Genomic DNA, 8,049 nt, shown 5'->3' on the forward strand with positions numbered 1-8,049 from the left:
GAAATTAGAAACAGGAAAATATCACATACACTGTGTTTCCTTCAAAAGAGATTCCATAGATGCGCTGTGTATAAGGACTAACACAGCTAAAACATTTTTTCATCTGGTTCATCTACTATTTTGAAAGTGACACTTCCAAAATTTTGGTTACTTGCCTTGTTGCATACATCAATTGGGAGGTATTTCTGCCTGTCATGTAGATATGTTTTTATAAACGTAACACCATAGACCTACAACGTGCTGTGTACGAAGTGGTCCTAATCAGTGGAAAATTTTGGGTTTTAACAGTCTAACAGAAATTCAAGAGAACTTAACTCCATCTCACTGACGACACTGTTCAAATGTGAATAGCCTCATATCACATGGAATGTCTACATAAAAACTAGTCTTCAAACAATGGATACCCCAGGTAGGGATATCAACAGTGTAGGAAAAGACAGATTGCTAATTACCATAAAGATGACACATCAAGTTACCAATAGGCACAATTAAGACACTTACATAAAGCTTTTGACCACAGCCTTCATCAGTAAAATAAAGACACACACCATTCACACACACAAGCAAGCACACCTCAGACACATGCGACCTCCAGCTCCAGATGATGGAGTTGGCGATTGTGTGTGTGAGGTATGCTTGCTTGTGTGTGTTAATAGTTTGTGTCTCTCTTTTACTGATGAAGGCTGTGGTCAAAAGCTTTATGTAAGTGTCTTAATTGTGCCTATTGGTAACTTGATGTGTCTTCTTGACAGTAAGAAGCAATCTATCTTTCCCTACATTGTTGGAAAACTAGTCTTCTATGTCATGGTGACACAGGCCTCCATTGCTTACACAACAGCTTGCTATTTGGTGAGTCTGCCAGAGACAAGGTCAATCTACACCAGAAATCTTCCACTATTAGTGCACAGGAATACCCCATGGATCCCTCAAAATTCAGTTCTTAATTGGAAAAATTATGCAAGAAAGCACAGATTCTCTTTTACTCATAATGTTAGATTGTTTTTGTTGTGGTCTTCAGTCCAGAGACTGGTTTGATGCAGCTCTCCATGCTACTCTAGCCTGTACAAGATTCTTCATCTCCCAGTACCTACTGCAACCTACATCCTTCTGAATCAGTTTAGTGTATTCATTTCTTGGTCTCCCTCTACGATTTTAACCCACCACACTGCCCTCCAATACTAAACTGGTGATCCCCTGATGCCTCAGAATATGTCCTACCAATCGATCCCTTCTTCTAGTCAAGTTGTGCCACAAACACCTCTTCTCCCCAATTCTGTTCAGTACCTCCTCATTTGTTATGTGATCTACCCATCTTTTCTTCAGCATCCTTCTGTACCACCACATTTCGAAAGCTTCTATTCTCTTCTTGTCTAAACTATTTATCGTCCACATTTCACTTCCATACATGGCTACACTCCATACAAATACTTTCAGAAAAGACTTCCTGACACTTAAATGTATACTCAATGTCAACAAATTTCTCTTCTTCAGAAACGCTTTCCTTGCCACTGCCAGTCTACATTTTATATCCTCTCTACTTTGACCATCATTAGTTATTTTCCTAGCATAACTCATTTACTACTTTAAGCGTCTCATTTCCTAATCTAATACACTCAACATCACCTGATTTAATTCGACTACATTCCATTACCGTCATTTTGCTTTTGTTGATGTTTATCTTATATCCTCCTTTCAAGACACTGTCTATTCCGTTCAGCTGCTCTTCCAGGTCCTTTGCTGTCTCTGACAGAACTACAATGTCATCAGTGAACCTCAAAGTTTTAATTTCTTCTCTATGGATTTTAATTCCTACTCAAATTTTTCTTTTCTTTCCTTTACTGCTTGCTCAATATACAGATTGAATAACATTGGGGATAGGCTACAACTCTGTCTCACTGCCTTCCCAACCACTGCTTTCCTTTCATGCCCCTTGACTCTTATAACTGCCATCTGGTTTCTGTATAAATTGTAAATAGCTTTTTTCTCCCTGTATTTTACCCCTTCCACCTTCAGAATTTGAAAGAGAGTATTCCAGTTGACATTGTCAAACGCTTTCTCTAAGTCTACAAATGCTAGAAACATAGGTTTGCCTTTCCTTAATCTATTTTCTAAGATAAGTCGTTCGGTCAGTATTGCCTCGCGTGTTCCAACATTTCTACAGTATCCAAAATGATCTTACCCGAGGTCAGCTTCTACCAGTTTTTCCATTTGTCTGTAAAGAATTTGTGTTAGTATTTTGCAGCAGTGGTTCATTAAACTGATAGTTCAGTAATTTTCACATCTGTCAACACCTGCTTTCTTTGGGATTGGAATTATTATATTCTTCTTGAAGTCTGAGAGTATTTCGCCTGTCTCATACATCTTGCTCAGCAGATGGTAGAGTTTTGTCAGGGTTGGCTTTCCCAAGGCTATTAGTAGTTCCAATGGAATGTTGTCTGCTCCCAGGGCCTTGCTTTGACTCAGGTCTTTCAGTGCTCTGTCAAACTCTGAACGCAGTTTCATATCTCCCATTTCATCTTCATCTACATCCTCTTCTATTTCCATAATATTGTCCTCAAGTACATCGCCCTTGTATAGACCCTCCAAGTACTCCTTCCACCTTTCTGCTTTCCCTTCTTTGCTTAGAACTGGGTTTCCATCAAAGCTCTTGATATTCATGCAAGTGGTTCTCCTTTCTCCAAAGGTCTCTTTAATTTTCCTGTAGGCAGTATCTATCTTACCCCTAGTGAGATAAGCATCTACATCCTTACATTTGTTCTCTAGCCATGCCTGCTTAGCCATTTTGCACTTCCTGTCGATCTCATTTTTGAGACGTTTGTATTCTTTTTCGCCTGCTTCATTTACTACATTTTTATATTTTCTCCTTTCATCAATTAAAGTCAATATTTCTTCTGTTACCCATGGGTTTCTACTAGCCCTCGTCTTTTTACCTACTTGATCCTCTGCTGCCTTCGCTATTTCATCCCTCAAAGCTACCCATTCTTCTTCTTCTTCTGCATTTCTTTCCCCCATTCCTGTCAATTGTTCCCTTATGCTATCCCTGAAACTCTCTACAACCTCTGGTTCTTTCAGTTTATTCAGGTCCCATCAAGCTTATCATGGCATTGTTACAGTCTACTTTTTAGGAATGTGACAACAGCCTTTCCCTTGAGCTATTGTCAGATATGAGCACAGAGAAGCTTTGATAGGCTTCAGAACATTTGTTTTGCAATTTATTTTGACAATGTGGAAGCATTTCAAGGAGCAGCATAGAGCTTAAAGATGTGGTTCATTTATAGGAGAGATAAACATTAACCAACACTTCACCCACATAGGAGACTTGTGACAGTAGATCACACAAATTGTTTAGCTGGAACAAATGAACTGTTGCCTGCAAGAGGTACTGAGAAAAATAATTAGTAGATGAAGATACTCTAACAATGATATGGCTGAAAAACAAGGGTCACATTCAAACCTCAAACTTTATGTTGGTAACACATGTCACAAGCAGGCTTTGGCAGCTATGATGACAGAACAGCTAATCTGTATTGCCAATGATTTAATGATATTTTGTTTCAATCACAGAGGAACCTTTAATGTAACAACAGTTGCTACAGTGTGATCAAACTGAATTTTCAGAAAAACACTTGTAGTGTGTACCTAAAAATGCAATAACACTATTCATACAATATTTCATATTATTTCACTGTCATTTGGTAGTTCACACTCTTCTCATTATTCTGGTGTATTTAGTTTTGATTAAAACCTTGTTCATTAAGAGAAATTAGTAATCAGCATCCTTACAACAGAATGCTACATGAAAATTAGTGTGACCTAATCAGTAGTTTTGGATGGTAGACACCTCTCCTCACTAGAAATCCCTGATTTCATGCTTTCCAATAAGCTGTTTTATTTTTCTGGAAACAAATTAACTTAAATAATATTCACAATTAAAGTTGATCACACCCAAAATTACTTTTGATGTCTGCCCTAATTTCTCTACACCTGATACTACTCTTCATTACTCAATTAAGCCTCTAAGATATTACATAAATTAACAAAATTTTGAATATGGCAACTTTACATGCAAATAGAGAACTCACTGTGGAGGCATACAGTGAGGTAATTAAATAGTGCTGTAAGCTTTTATACTTTTCTAACCAGCTATCTTTTAACTAAAGAAAACCATTGCTAGAATCTATAGATAATCTACACTAGTAAATTTTCACCATGCAGATACAGAAACTAATATGTATTATCCAAGATCACAAAAATATCAGTATGCCAATTTTCCCTCTCTGGGTTTGGCAGTCATTGTGATAACTTGTGCTTCTCTTTTTTTGTGACCAGAAGATAATCTACCAATGTCACTAGGTCAATCTGGGCAGTAGCATAATGTAGACACAGTATTATTAATGAGCCCTTGCCAGTAATCACACAACTAAGGTATACGTAACAAGTCTGCACACAGCAATCACAGCACTACCATCTCTTCATCACTTATTCATTAATCACTATGTAATCATTTATCTTTGTGAAATTCTTTGATAAAAATCAGTGTATGAGACTCTTCCATTATGGTAGTATTTTCATGTTAACAACATGAGCATCTGTTTATTTCTATTGGTGATCAGAAAGGTTATTGTGTTCAGTGGCTGTGGATTCAAAAACCAACCTCGTGGTAGTCATCAACCAGAATTCATATGAGAAAGTGCGCTGTAAACATTTTGCCACTGTCAGAATGATTTGTAAGTTACTGAAAGTGTCTGCTCGTTATTAACATTCTATGTGAGATCTGAGACTTGTCTTATGTTGCCATAAGAGAAAATACATTTGGAAACAAGTCAGTTAACCAAGTACTGTGTTGTCTACATTATAGTGTTGACTACATATCAGCAACACGACAGGCATCTGATGACAACCTACTAAGTGCAAACACAAACTCATAAGTAAGACCTGTTTCAGCAAGTAAACACAAAACAACGGAAAATGAAACTATCAGCTTCCAAGCATCTACACTACATATCAGTCCAGCTACTCATCCGAGATCTCACTTTCACATTTACTGATTTCACCAACTCTCAGTCAAATTCTTGCCTTCTAACCTAACCTAGACCTTGGACAATGTTGCTACTCAAACATAGGTTCTGCTTTTCTGATGAAATCGTTAATAACATTTCAACACACAGTGCAAGAGCAATGTAGGCTATATAGACCTATCAGTAAATAATAATAATAATAATAATCCCATAAGAAGCAAAATCAGAAAATGAATAAACAGCAGTCCACATAATGCAAGTATTTCATACAATTTTGTCACCACAAGATTCATATATTTCTGATAAAATTATTAAGAACATTTCATTATTAAATATATCAATAATAATGTCATTAATGTGGAGCGAATGCAGAATATGGTGGAAAGACTGTCCAAACAATATGATTATGTAATATGTGTATGGGTGTGAAGGCACCTAGTTAGCAGCTGTTCACTGGCTACCTCCAATTTCACCTGAAGATGCTTTATCTACATCTGCTCTATACAGCAGGCCATGAGCTAACAGCACATGGACAGCCCATTGTGAAGTTGAGCATAATAAAGACCACCCTCAATTCATGATCAGTTGTGTAGGATGACTAAGAAGCACCGACACTATGCCATTTCTTGGTTGACTAAAATTTCTTATATTTTGCAGGACATACAGTGAAGCTGGTCATCAATATAGTAAGATACAGAAATACTGATTGTCTCCTACAGTTAGTCTATTATGTCTGCAAGCACAATGTGATCTTATGATTCAGCTCCCTACATTGACTGTTCTGCAACATGTATGCCCTATTTGTTTTACTGGTAAAAGTGAAAACTCTAGTTTTGAAGATTCAGTATATTGATTATAAACTCTAGTTTTGAAGATTCAGTATTTTGATTATACTAGGCAACAATTCTCCACACATATAGAACCTGGAGCTTGTGTTGATAATTAGCAAATATTACAAGCTCCATTTAAAATTCTATTATTCTATATTCTCTAATATTGTTACATTGCATCCTGGATTTTCCATTGTTTCATTTGAAATTCTCATTCTTGTGTTTTATGCCATGAATTCTTAAAGCTGGAAGCTCTGCTGAATAAAATTGCAAAAGCAACAGAACATCTTTATACCCACCTGTGTAACAAATGTTCACCTTCATTCCATTTTTCTATCCAGTTCATCCTTCTCTTATGGTCTCATCGTCCTGTAATGGTAAACTTTCAAATAATATGTGTACTCAAACAAAGAGCACTGCAGCTACCACTGCGTAGGATAACACTGTAAGCAAGAAGCAGATATGCCATAAAGGTTTGTCAGGACAAAGAAACTAGCATCAACCAAATGTTTAATTTTCACTTTTAAATCTAAATAACAAAAACGTTAAACAATGGAAAATCCAAGATGGAATGTAATGAGTCTGGCTTCAGCTGCCAGAGACTGTAGTCATGCATGTATGTGTGTGTGTGTGTGTGTGTGTGTGTGTGTGTGTGTGTGTGTGTGTGTGTGTGTTGTCTATTTTTGACAAAGTCCTTGGCTGAAAGCTAGTTTTCCGACAGTCTTTTCGTTGTGCCTTTCTGCGAGTCAGCATCTCCTCTATGTAGCGAGTAACAAAAATGTTAATCAGAATCTGGGGAGTCTGCAGCATTACGCAGATGAGTCTGAACGTCTTGGACTTCAAGCAAGATGAAGTGCAGAAAACAAAGTTACATAGTTACTTTTAAGTAAATTCTCTTCTAAAAACAGGAAAATAAAAATATCTTAGATACACCCTCAAGAGCCACAAGATTCTCATAATGACCCTACAAGAAACCAGGTTCATGGATGAAAACAATTTTGAATCTGGTGGCCTCAGAGGAGCCAACTGAGATTCTGATCATGACCTTTCTAAAATAAAACTCAAGCTCATCCCCAACAGGAAAAATGGGACCAACAAACCCAAAAGAAGAAAATACAATCCACAAAAGATAATATACACCAAGGAGTTTCCCCTCAAAACTGAACACATGCAGAACAAAAACTGGGATCAATAAAGTAAGCCTAATAAGTAAAACCAAACAATTAGCTCCCATATCAAAAGCCAACAAAACATCCCTGGTATACAGAAAAATGTGACAGACTCCTTGAACTAAGAAGAAAGGCAATCACAGAAAAATGAACACAACAGACAAAACTTCTTAAACATAAGAATATTAGTGTGGAAAAATATCAAAAGAATAAAGAAAGCCCAAGAAGACCAACTCCTCTTTCAGATCAATGAAGACTTCATCAAAAAAACAACACAAGGAACTTTTATATCACTTGTGGCATCTCTGGCGCAGAGCGCCCTATCTTTAGGAACCTTTTTCATTGTACTAGGAAGTCTGGCATGAGCTTTCTGCTTGTGATAGGTGTAACAGCCATAATTGTTATGTGTATAAGTATTCAATAAGTGTATATTTCATATCGAAGTGAGTTATCACTCGACTAATCTCCCATGATAACCACAGTGGTGACCCCTACACCGTCAGCGTCTCGTCCAGCATTATTTGTGCTCGTTTTCGCCATTCGCACACATCGCAGGTCAGACTGCATTGTTTATGCCACAATGCGTCTACCTGTGACTTTCAGTGCATGTGTAGGGCCCATAAACTCTGCCGATTGTGACCATGAGAGGACAAGCGTACCTCATTCGAACTTGCATAAAAGTGTACAGTTATTTACACTCTGCCATGCCAGCAGCCACCTAACTTTACCTGGTTAAACATGACTGCCACCTAGCATGGCAGCACAACTACAGCCACAACATAGATAGTGCACACTGCCTAATAACCACAACATGGAGGCCATTCAAGCTAAAGACATTGCAGTCTATCCTTCATGTACATCGTTACCTTCAGGACGGCTTGGTGTGCCAGCAAATTTCCGGACTTACAGTGCGTAGGGTAGCAAATTCTCATTTACGTAGGGCCACAGCACCCCCCCCCCCCTCCTCCCCACACGCGTTTCACGCCGTTTAGGTGACGTCAGTTGCCTCAACCACACTGGTTTCCACGACAG

This window comes from Schistocerca nitens, chromosome 2 (genome assembly GCF_023898315.1).
Source record: "Schistocerca nitens isolate TAMUIC-IGC-003100 chromosome 2, iqSchNite1.1, whole genome shotgun sequence".
In the NCBI taxonomy this organism is placed as follows: domain Eukaryota; kingdom Metazoa; phylum Arthropoda; class Insecta; order Orthoptera; family Acrididae; genus Schistocerca; species Schistocerca nitens.